The sequence below is a fragment of the Mauremys reevesii genome, linkage group 8 (assembly GCF_016161935.1).
Source record: "Mauremys reevesii isolate NIE-2019 linkage group 8, ASM1616193v1, whole genome shotgun sequence".
Lineage (NCBI taxonomy): Eukaryota > Metazoa > Chordata > Testudines > Geoemydidae > Mauremys > Mauremys reevesii.
The window spans coordinates 27,262,348-27,275,319 of NC_052630.1; the positions used below are offsets into that span (position 1 = coordinate 27,262,348).

The 12,972-nt window shown below is 41.4% G+C and overlaps 1 protein-coding gene across 17 annotated transcripts in view; it reads left to right on the plus strand.

Annotated features, from left to right (window-relative positions):
- The window catches only part of TENM2 (teneurin transmembrane protein 2), a 1,520,094-nt gene that overhangs the window by 629,920 nt on the left and 877,202 nt on the right, over positions 1 to 12,972 (plus strand). The window lies entirely within an intron of this gene.

Genomic DNA, 12,972 nt, shown 5'->3' on the forward strand with positions numbered 1-12,972 from the left:
AACAGTGTAAAGCTTTTTTCTGAAACCAATTTCTGAGAAAGCATCTCTCCTGGTGGATATAACTACTCTACTGTGGAGCCTTCTAAACAGCAATAATAAAGAAAATAAAACACGTGGTTTGATTTTTTTCCAGAGTGTAAGACTTGTTTTCTGACTTTTTTAGGGATTTGGACTAATATGTACTCTGTAAAAGGAATGACTAATATGTTGGTATCCATTTAAATTTCTGTTAAGAATAAGAATGCATGAAAATGATTAACCCTGCCTGCCATGTGTCTCTAGGTTCTTATAACATGAAGATGATCACGGTCTGCCATCACGCTGTTAAAATGATGCATAAGCCAACCAGCATTCTCAAATGATGGAGTATTATTGCAGCCTCTTAAAAGTTGGGCACTGAGATAATTTGGCTGGTTTTGGAAGAAGAATGTACCATAACCCCTGTGGTTCAACTTTCATTGAATAAATATGGCATGCTGCTGTTTTTGTTCTCCTTGTGTATGGAAGAGCAATTAATGTGTCAAAAAAGAAGCATCACAATATGTTCTGACTCTTTTCTTCAGCAAAAATTGTAAAACTGCATTGAATCAGTTTTTAAAGTTATTGCCCAACACTTCAGGGTGATATACCCAAAACATGAGATGCAGTCTGTGTCTCTCACACTTTACTGAAAGGTATCATAATTTTTCTATGAGTGTTATAACAACTAACAACATTATGGTACATCTATATGTATATTAAATAAACTACCATTCTTTTAGTACTTTTACTCAAGATATAACCAGTACATACTGCATATGCTACAAAAATATCTTAATACAAAGTTTTTATTGTATATATCACGTTATTGTAGCATTGGTGAGAGGGTTGCAAGTATTTGTTTAATTGAATATAACAAACTATAACAGTAGGAGTTTACAGTGGTAAAAGGGGGGGGATTTAGAGTTATTTGTGTAATTTTATATGTGTATTTGTTTTGTATCCAGTTATTGGGGGAACCCTAGAAGACAGGGTGGCATTACATGATACATACTGAGAATGTTATCATCTATATATACTGGGTTGTTTTAAAAATGCTGTTATGCCCTAGAGATAAGATCAATATAAATGCTTGGAAGATAGATGAGATTACAAGCATAACTGTAGAGCTGGGCAAAACACTTCATTTAAAAAAAAACGTGGAAAACAAAAATACAAATATTTTTGTTAAAAAAAATGAAAAAAAAAAAAGCCTACCCTAAAATGAGTAGGTATTCCTAGAGTATGCTACTGGGAGGTATGGATGGCTTCACTAATAATAATATATAATACTTATGATACTTAGCATTTATATTTCAGTTTCTCTATGTACATTTTAAAGTGATAGGCATATTCAAACTATTGATGTGGAATTTAAACTAAGAATTCTTCCAGATACTTACAGACAGTTGAAAAATATCCCCATTATATTATGATGTGGATGCTTCACAATCCCTTAGGATAGCACTCTGTGCTTCTTGCACTGCACCCAACCTGCTCTAGAGGGTTGACTTGCTCCTTTGGGGGCACCAGAAGAGATTGTGATTTTGTAGTGGGTGGCAGATAGAGACCACTCTAACAGCCAGGAGCAACTTACTCCCTTATAATTAACTCTACTTTCTTGTGTTAATTTTTGTATATATTACAGGGTACTAGAGGTGAGCAGATAAGATTTTGCTTTTAATTTCAGTACATTTGCTCATGTCTGGGAGATATGTGGTAATCAGTTATGTGCACATTTTTATTTTATGTATATATATTATTTTCCCTACAAGGTACTATGTGCACCAGGGTGCTGGTATTTTGGCTACTCTATTTGTTCAGTATTCGATTCTCCTGAATAAATGAACCCACTAACATCCTGATAAGTTTTTGCAGATGAACTACTTCTGCTTGGGTTTCTAGTATGCACAGGAAGACTTCTCCGTTTGACCTTATGAGGGTGCTGTTGTGGAAGTCTTAATGCACAACAAACACTCTATTCAAGGATTATGAGAAAGTACAGTGCAGGGGAATGTTGACTGCTCTTAGACAATTCAGTGATAGAGCTTTCATCAGCATATAGAAAGGATCACAGGACTTTTCACAGGACATTTTGGGGAAGCCACTGTAGCTCAACACAGCCTACTTAAGCAGATGATTCTGATGCTGTCATTTTTTCTGTCTCAAATGCTATATTTTCCAAATGCTCTAATGTTGTACCACCATTGTACCTTTTCAAGAGAGAGGTTAAGGGTCAAATTCTGGATACCAATGTGCAAAGACTAATACAATAAATTTCAGTGACAAAAAGTATGTTGTAGAATGCATTCCGTTTCAAAAGTCCTGAGACAAAAAAGACATGCTGGAGATTTAGAACAAATAATTGTGTTACAGACTTGTGCTTGAAAATGGCTAAAGGGTATGTAAGCTGGAGGAGCCCCACTCATTTCCATTCAAAGGCCACACTCGCTGTAGTGTCAAAAAGTTACTTGTCCTGGGGTTTAGCTTTATTACCAAAGGGTAGCATTTGCATTGGCCTGACTCTGCTCCCATTGAAACCAATGATAAAACTCCCACCTAACAAGAATATTTTAAAAATAACATCACATAAACTCTCCTCTAAATCTTGAGAGGCTTGGCGGCTTTTGGGGCTCATTTTCTAACTGAAGCTTTTTTTTTTATGACTTTGCTGCTAGAATCCCAAGCATCTGAATCAGACCATAGCATCAGCTTAGAGGATAACTCCCACTTTCCCTTGTTCACAGTGGAGTCTAATGAGCCACATATGTACCAGTGAATCATTGGGACTTATTGTACATCTCTCTGAAGAAATCCAGCACCCACTAACATGGGGGAAACAAAAGAATCCCACTGTCCTATTACAGGGACATGCAGTAGGTTGTGTAAAACAGAGTTCCATTCTTTCTATTGTTTGTAGTAAACATCCCTTATATTACAAGCTTTGTAAGACTTGATGCCTGACAGGTACATGTTTTCAAAGTGTTGTCAATTGTAGGAATTAGTAACAATTTTGTTTCAAACCAGAAAAAAATATCCCTTTCTGTTCCTTTTTTTGGGAAGGGAGATCACAATTAACAATTTCCTGAAAGTGTCTAGCTGTATGGAAAAAATCCCTATAATAGAATATATCAGTTTTCTATAATGTGTCTAGTAGAGTCTTGCCACCCAGAGTCTACTTTTTGCATGAGTTAGCCTGTAGTGGCATACATAATAGGAAAGCAGGTTCGTTAGGATTTTCTAATAAATGCATATTGGTAATTTACATGTATGTTTTCAACCATAGCAATAATTTCTCCAGTTTGTTTCTGACAATGATTTGGAAACTGTGACAAACTCACTCTAGCATAAAATCAATACAAAGCAGCTTTCTGTATTGTGAAATACAAGGGCAAGGTTTCTTTATGCTCTAAATGAGAATGAACAATGATTTGCTTCTTTATGTGGATGCTTGTGTTTATATTGTCTAGACCAGACTTAACTTGCCAATATCAATATGTTAATTGAAAGTTAAGTGATAATGGATGAGGAGCAAGGATATTTCTATGGCAGTACAATTTCTGCAGAAGATTAGTGCATTAGTAGTCTGTTCTTTGATATCTGAACTTAGTTAAGCCAATTCATAGATCAAACGCTTAGTCTATATAGTGCATTATTCTTATTGTACATGGGTACAATACATGATCTAAAGTTGGAAATTACATACATTTACAAACTTACACTTTATAGCAAGGTTATAATAAGACACAAACTGCAACTATAGAATATTGTCCATGTTTTAAAATGCAAAGTATTGAGCATATCTAGTTGAGGGGAGCATATGCCATAAAATTCATGTGCAAATTGGGGTTTGCATACCTTAGTTGTGTGCCCCCATCTTTGAAAATGTGTTCCTGCAATAAAACAATTTCACGGCACATTAAGAGCTCAAATGGAGGTGTCATTTCACCGCAACCATTATTTGTATTTGTTTGTTTGTATTTTGTACTTTATTCCTGTAACCCTTCTGCTGGGCTGAAACGATAGCAGCAAGGGCCGGGTTCAATACATAGGGGTCCCTTCCCCACAACATAATGCAAAACCAGCTCGAGCCCCCACCCAGTGACCTGGGAAAATCTTACACACACCCCTGGGTGCCTCAAGGAGGCAATACTTCCCCTCTCGCAAGCACAGAGTCTTGGTGTAGCAGAAAAGGTTTAATACATGATAAACAACAAACATTCCAATTGGGAAAATACCTCAGCTAGGGTACATGGGTCAAACCGTGAGCAAAGACCCACCCCAGCAAATTGGGCCGTGTCCTTCTCTCGGGGCCCTTGAGTCCAGCAACCCCCAAATCACCCACAGTCCCAAAAGTCCCACAATCCAAAAGTCTCTGTCCCGGGTCAGTGCAGCCCCAGACTCCAAGAGTCTCTTTGCAGAGGTCCCCCTCCCCAGCCTGGGTAGAAAGGGGCACCTTACGTAGTTTCGGGGCCAACTGCCCTGCCTCTTCGTGGGGTTCTGCCTCCACTAGTCATCCCCGCAAACAACTCAGCTCCGCTTGCTCTGTGGGCTGCTCCGCTCCACCAGCTGTCCTGTGAGCCACTCCAGCCGTCCTCACGAGCTGCTTGGCTCCACTCACCCAGTGGCTGCACGAACTGCTCCACTCCGCTCTGCCAGCTGCTCTGCTCCACGGTATTGCTTCAGGCTCCCCCACTCATAAGCACAGTACTCAGTGCTCTCAGCTCAGCAAGTCCAGCTCTTCAGTGATTTCAGCTCTTAGTGATTCCAGCTCATAGTAGGGGAGCCCCAGTGCCAGTGAGTTCAGCTCAGTAACCTGTATCTAGATTCTTAATGGAATGAAAAAATTAACTCTGACATTCCACCATGGAGAGAGGCACACGTGGAACTGGTGCTTCTGGTTCACACAAGAAGCCTGCACCACCCAGTACAGATATCTGTCCCCAGCCTCTCTCTTTTCAATGGGTTTTGGAACCCATGTGCCCCATCTAGCAAGCGCTATCCAGCTGACAATGAAACCCCCCATCACAAGACAATTTTGTAGTTCCCCATTTACCCAATCAGGGTGACAACATTTCATTCCTCCTGCCCCAATAACAATGAAATTGGGGCTCCCACAGCTGTGAAAATAACCATCCCATGCTGCTTTGCGGTATGCTAAATGGGGTGGGAGTGCCGATGCAAATAACCGAAATACCAATGCAACACTTGAAACTTCCACTCTGCACTCCCCATAATCTACCACCAGATGTCAGGGTAGAGCTCATCCTGACTCTGCTTACATTCCTATTATTGTCAGTTTCAACTATAGAAGCCCCAGGAGTAGTGGATAGGTGTTTTGAAGAAATCAAACTATATAAAACAATACAATTTCTTAAGGAATACAAATTAATGAGATACTATGTGGAGTGTGGGCTGCCCTGAGGCGGTGCTAGAAATCCAAGGCTTCACAGATTCTTCTCTGTTCCCTAGTCAAGAATCCATTATGGCTGTGGCTACAGAGCATCTATACAGCTCCTCCTTGTCCTCAGTACCCAGCATAGGTATTCTGGTTTTGCAGAAGGAAAGGATTTGCTTCTCAGTTCTTAGGTGATATGGATTGTCTGGCTATACCAAAAGAAGGACAGGAGACATTTAACATGGGTTTAATCAGGCCGCAACTTTATTATTAGATGGCTGGGACTACATGGCAGATAAAAGTGTACAGTGCAGGTAACCCCATGTTTTCCGTAATTACCTGGGGGGCTTTTACCAGCCTCCCCCTAATTTTTCCTCCAAGTCCCTCCAGCAAATTTATCACTGGAACCTGACCATACCCAGGGGACTTTTACCAGCTTCCCCTCTTTTTCCATCCAAGTCCCTACAGCAAATGTATTGCCAGGACCTTACCATCCACCCTCCTCATAGGAGGGCTAAGGTAGGCTATAAGAATGGGTGGTTGACACCCTGCTGTACCAATCATAGGAGTCTCCAACTGCTCCCTATTTGTTCCTTTATTGAACACCGCTTTTTAAGTCCTTTTCCAAGCCATTTATCTGGTCATTGTATACCTTTCCACAAGGAGGCGCCAGTGATTAGCTTGGCTGCCTCCGCCCCAAACCCAGTCGGATTCCCAGACATCTTTTACTGCTCCCCGTTCTAAACTGGCCAAAACAAATGGGCTTCCAGGCTTTACAGGGGAACCCCATCCTCCTTGAATAATTTGGTGTCCCGGAGTGACCAAATTTCTGAGCTTCTTAAGACCCCAAGGGATTTGGCCACCTCCCAGTTAGAATATACCGAGCCTTGTCCACCTGGGTGGTGCTCCACGGCTCTCAGCTAGACCATGCGTGAATGCATGTCTGACAACACGGATCTGCATCAAGTCCCATCTTGTTCTGGCAGTAATTGAACTCCTTTACACATTCCCAAATAATGTTCCCTAATGTGTGCCACATCATGTCAGTGACTGCTGACGGGCCCCTCAGTGCACAGAAGTGGCATGAGCCGGTCCAATAACATGCTTCTCCTTCTATGCCAACACAGTCTTGCCCCATTCTGGACCTCGGTTACCAACCCTTAAGGCCACTAGGACATCCACCTATGTGCATAAGAAAACCAATCCTGTGCCCACCGATCCACACCGCCTTGTCCATGGCTGGTCTGCCCACATCTGGAATGGAATGACAGCACATTAATGGCAACTGACCACCCGAAGTTGCACACCATATTGTATGCTTCCCCATGCCAACGCCCAATTGTCAGAACTGTCTGTGCCCCTGTTCCCCGCTGCACCACTGCTGTTGTGGCCCCTGATTGTGAATGACCAAACAACTCTTGAGTGAAGAGTGTTGTGTGGATATGGATAGCTTTTTAGCCCCACTGACAAATGCAATAGCCGGGGGGGTGATTCCAAGATTGTTGAGGATGCCAGCTGACAGTTGCCTGTGACCCTGTGTTCTGCAGCACCCGCTGCTCTGTAGTGGACCATTCAATGACCAGCCTTTATGCTCCTCTAATTACATGAATTTGTTAATACTTGTCCCATAGCTCTGCCATCTGAAAGGAGGCAGTAGATCTCCATGCTACATCAGTAACCATCCTACCCCCAAGTTCCAACTAGGTACCAGAATTTACTCAAGTTCTTGGCTGGCTCCTGGTGCCAGCTTCTGAAATCTGTTATGCAAAAGTGAAACCCAGGAAAGGCAATAAAGTAATGGAGATTTTCCTGGAGCCTATTTGAGGACCAAGCCCCAGGAGATAAACCTGCAAATGTTGTGTAGACCATTGTGTACAGGGCCTTGCTACCTTGCCTTCAACTGATTCCTATAGAATCCTGCCCCCCCCCCCTTTTTTTAAACCACTAAGCCCCAACCACGCCTATGACTTTTAATGTGTTTTGCTTGACCACACTTTCCATACCCCATCCACACCCATGACGTGTAATGGGTTTTGTGTAACTGTGTATTATGGATTTTAAATCCAGTTACATCCCACTGTTTCACTGTTTATCAACGCTGAGTTTGTCTCCTCTCCAGAAATAAATCATCTAAAAATTTGGAGATAAACAGGAAAAATTGTTAGTATCTTAAGTTGCAACAGTGTTTCCATATCCCAGTAAAATTAATACAAGAGTTTTATATCTACTACTTTGGTAGTGTTTTAGTTAACTTTCTCTCACCAGTCCATTTTGAAGACTTGGGGAGGTTTTCCTTTTGTTTGTTTCTTCGCGTCTTCTCTGTTCTTCTTAGCTGTCTGTAGTAGGTTGTTCGGAGATGTAGTCAGGATAGGTTGTGACAGGGCCGGCTTTAGGAAGTGCGGGGCCCAATTCGAACATTTTCGGCGGGGCCCCGGCAGGGATGACTTAAAAAAAAAAACATGTAAAAAAAAGCCTTTCATTTCTTAGCAACCGGTTCCCTGTAAAAAGTTCTGCTTTAAGGAATGTGCCACAGTATGTATTTTTTGTACCAATAGGGTTACCATACGTCCGTATTTTTAAAAATTCCTCCCGGATGGCGATTTAAGAACCAAAAAGCTGGACATGTCTGGGAAAATACGGATGTACGTTAACCCTACGTAAAGTTCTTTTTTAAAAAGTTGGGCCTGAACTAGAAATGAGCTCTGTTTCACATGTGTGGGTCCCCACCACTCCCTGGGGGTGTGCTAGGGTGACCAGATGTCCAGATTTTATAGGGACAGGCCCGATTTGGGGTTCTTTTTCTTATGTAGGATCCTACTACCCCCCACCCCTGTTCCAATTTTTCACACTTGCTGTCTGGTCACCCTAGGGTGTGCACATGTGTGGGTCCCAGCTGTTCCCTGCCCCTCTCATTGAAGCAGGTGTGCAGGGTTACTGCCCTGGGAACTGCAGGGCACCAGTGGACATGGGGCTGGCTGCAGGCAGGGCAGGGGCTGACTGGAGGTAGGGTCTGGCTGCAAGCCGGGCAAGGGGTGTGGGGCTGGCTGGAGACAGGGGGATGTGGGGTGGGCTGGCTGGTTTCAGGCAGGGCCACAGGGGGGTGTGGCAAGGGTTGGCAGGCCTGGAGACAGAGGAGTGCGGGACTGGCTGGCTTCAGGCAGGGGCGTGCGGCAGGGGTTGTCTGGAGACAGGGCAGGGGGTGCGGGGCTGGTGCGGGCAGGGGCTGGCTGCAGGCAGGACTGGGAGTGCGGGGTTGGGTGCAGGCAGGGGCTGGGTGCAGGCAGGGGGTGTGGGTACAGGGGGTACAGCCCACCCTGTACGGTAAGTGCCTCCTCCTCCTCCCTCCCCCACCAGGGTAGTAGCAGCAGCCCGGGGCTCGGGGGCTATTTAAAGGGCCCAGGACTCCCCTGCTTCCACCGCCCTAGCCCTTTAAATAGCCATGGGAGCCCTGGGGAAGCGGCAGGGCTCCGGGGGCTATTTAAAGGACCGGGGCAGCAGAGGCAGCTGGAGCCCCCTGCTACTCCAGGACTCTGGGGGTTATTTAAAGGGCCTGGGGCTCCCCAGCTTCTACCACCCCGGCCCTTTAAATAGCCACGGGAGCCCTGGGGAAGCAGCGGGGTTCCGGGGGCTATTTAAAGGGCCGGGGCAGTAGAAGCAGCAGGAGCCCCAGACTTTTTAAATAGCCCCCAGGGCTCCAGCAGTGGGGCTCTGGTGGCAATTTAAAGGGCCTGAGGCTCCAGTCCCTGCTGGGAAGCTGGGCCACCCCGGTACAGCGCACTGGCAGGGCTTGGGTGCGGGGCCCTCTTAGGCGCAGGGCCCGATTCGGGGGAATTGGTTGAATTGGCCTAAAGCCGGCCCTGGGTTGTGAAGTGCTTGTGGTTAAAGCAGGTTAATAGTGTGTGTCTGAAGGGTGCTTATTTCAGAAATTTGAATAACCTTCTCCTTGTTTTCATGAAATTATTGGAAAATATACCTTTTCCAGACTTGTTTAGATTCAAAGGTGGTGGTTGTCATGCTGTCATTGGGTCAGTATCTTCAAGGGTTGTCCTTAGCAGCCTCTTCATCTTATGAAAATGTAGTTGGTTCATGCATAATATATATATTAGGGTTGTAATTATTTCTTGACAATTAGATTTCCTTTGTTTTTGTGGTGGGAGAGTTTTAGAACATCTTTATGTTTAGAGTTTTACCCCTTTCTTTTTATTCAATCTATTTTCTGAAATATCCCTTCAATTTTATTGGCGTTCAGCAGGAAATGAAATTCTATTTTCAAAAAAATCCAAACACTGCTTCCTTTTATAGGTAATGTTTAGCATAGTTAAGTTTGAGTTTTAATTTGATTGTTTAGTTTTCAAAACAGTCTTTTAAAAATTAAACAAATCTTAGAATGGCATTAGCTTAAATAGTTATTAAATAAGCTATTGATTCTTCATAACAATTTTTGGAAAAAAGATTTTTCTTGTCTTTTTGAGTTGGGTGAGGGATTTGCTCACTGCAAGTAATTAAGTACAGTAATTCTCCATTAATATATTCTATACTTAAATGCCTTCTTACATTAGTAATTAGTTTTGCAAGGTCATAAGATCCATGTTGGTACATAAAGCATTTTACAATTTACATAGCAGTGATATTAGAAAATTATATTAGGAACTTTCTGTTTAGTTAATATATTTGCAAGTAGGTATTTCAAAATGGTGTTTGCCATTTCAACATTTTTAAAAAGTAAACAGAAGGTTTTAAACATTTCCAATTACACATTTTTCCTGGAGGCTTTTCTGAATTAAGTTTTTTATTTCAACTGGGATATTTCTAGACTTCTTTGTGTGGATTTACGTAGAAGTTCTTCTTGGGACGGTCAAAAATCCCACTTTACCTAGATGTATTGCTCTGATAACACCACCATACATTCCTTTTCACAATCAGGTCATTTCTTAAAACATTAATGTTTTACGTTGTTTGTTTTCATGAGATAAAGATTATTTTTGTATCAAATTGATATCTTATACAAGAGGAAGGCATCCTGGTCTAGACACGACACATTTTTGGTTTGACTTTTGACTGAAGCTTCTTGGAATTGCAATCTGAAGGTTACAGCAACTACACTTTTATTGAATATTTTGCATAAAGCAGAAAATTCAGTAACCCATACATCCTTTAAACACATCAAAAAAGAAAATAATATAAAAGTTAAAGCAAGATAAATTTTAAAATGCAGCTTTTCTCAGTTTGAATAACACTCTTAGGGATAATAAACAGGTTTTATGTCTAAAGAAGAGTGATCTTCCTGATATTTGCTTGTCTCCAAGGTGACAGAAGCAGAAACTTCCTGGAATTTCTTTAATTAGCTTGAACATTTTGTAACATAACTAGCTAAACATAATATATATATTTTCCAATATCCTGACTATAACATACTTGTAGCTATATCTTAATATTTAATAAAGATGCAGATAAGTTTGTGATAATCTAATATAAAAATAATAATTTTATTAATATCACTTTTGCATCAGTATTGAAGTCTTTCCCTCACATGTGGTTAAGTCACAGGGCTAAGATAGGTTTCAGAGTAGCAGCCGTGTTAGTCTGTATCCACAAAAAGAACAGGAGTACTTGTGGCACCTTAGCGACTAACCAATTTTATTTGAGCATAAGCTTTCGTGGGTTACAGCCCACTTCATCGGACGCATAGAATGGAACATATGGTGAGGAGATATATATACATACAGAGAACATGAAAAGGTGGGAGTTGCCCAACCAACTCTAAGAGGCTAATTAATTAAGATGGACTGTTGTCAGCAGGAGAAAAAAAAAACTTTTGTAGTGATAATCAAGATAACCCATTTAAGACAGTTTGACAAGAAGCTGTGAGGATACTTAACATAGGGGAAATAGATTCAATGTGTATAATGGCTCAGCCATTCCCAGTCTCTATTTAAGCCTAAATTGATAGTATCTAGTTTGCATATCAATTCAAGTTCAGCAGTTTCTCGTTGGAGTCTGTTTTTGAAGCTTTTCTGTTGCAAAATTGCCACCTTTAAACTTGATAAAGATAAATATGATTCCAGCCGTGAGCTAGAGTGACAGCACTTCTCTGCTCTCCTTGTGAGTATTGGACCTGTGTAGTTGCAGATCCTGTGGCACTCCCTCCATGGTGTGCTCGGCCCATTGACCCCTATACTCCTTGTCCCCTCACCATGAAGTTTAAATTCTGCAGAGGGCCATAGTTAGGACTCCAGCACTGAAGTAAATTTCACCTCAAACAAGGCCTCTGCCATTCCAACTCTTGTTTATGGTTGCTAGAATGAAGTCCTATTGCTGCTTTGGAGGTCTTTAATAAGTTTCAGTTATTACACACCCTTTGGTCTTATGTAAGATATGAGCAAGAGCGTTAATTAGAGATTTGCAGATTAGAGATACCACGTGGGTCACAGGTAGAGTAAGTCTAAGTGAAGTGAGGGGTGTTTTCTTGTTGATAACAGCAATCAGAGTTGCTATAGCCAGTTTACATCTAAACAGCTAATAATTTTGAATTTTTTTAGATGTGAAGTAACCAATTTTGTGTTCTTATGATAGCATGAAAATGGGCAAAGAATTTACACAAATAACTAAAGATAAAATGATGAAAAAATATTTGGAAATATTTAGCATAATCAGCTAACCCTGAACTCTGGTTCCTTCTGGACTTGAAATCTATGAATCCCAATATCCCATTATGGTTGAAAGACCCTACACATCAAGTCTTATCCTCTATATACAATGCAGAAATGACATTATGCCTTCATCCACTGTTCCACTATGAGGCAGAAAGAACAAGCTTCCTCATCTGTACTCTCCAAACAGAAAGTAAATCCCGTGATTCCTTTCCTAGTCATGCCACTGGTGAGTAGCAAATCTACCTTCCAAATAAAGACCACATTTATGCATTTACCCAGTCCACAGTGCACAGGTCTTGAATGCCCTGGTCATAAAACTAGGCTAGTATATTACTTATTTACCAAGGAAGTTCCTATGATATAAGTGTATCCCTGTTAGATGGACAGTTGGCCAGTAATTGAAGTCTGTGTATAAACATGTCAGAGACTGCAGGAATTTTGATGCTATTTTTAACCTTCCTTTAGTGTTCAGTTCCTTATTTTTACATTAGGGCACGGTGGGCAATGGGCAGGATGGATTTTGCTCCAAACCGTGTGATGTCTAAAGGGAATGGGGGCATATTTGAAATTGGTATATCGAAAGAAGCTTTAGACACTAACTAAATTTAAAGTTAGGGTAAATTTTTTAAAGATTTGTGACTCAAAAACATTTTGACCAACTTTGTAGTAAAAGTTCCCCTTTACTTTAAGAACATACCTGATCATTTTCAAGCCAAACCTATTTTTCAGGCTAAAGGTATAAGGGGACTAAAAATTTAGCTTGTAATAGAACCAGATTACAAAATTAACAATGGAGCTATAATAACTTTATAATAATTCAAATTAATATAAATGTTGTGGGTTTCGTTCAAACAAAAGACCAATCTTCCCTCTTTCAGTCATCCGATTCCTGCTGAATATTGA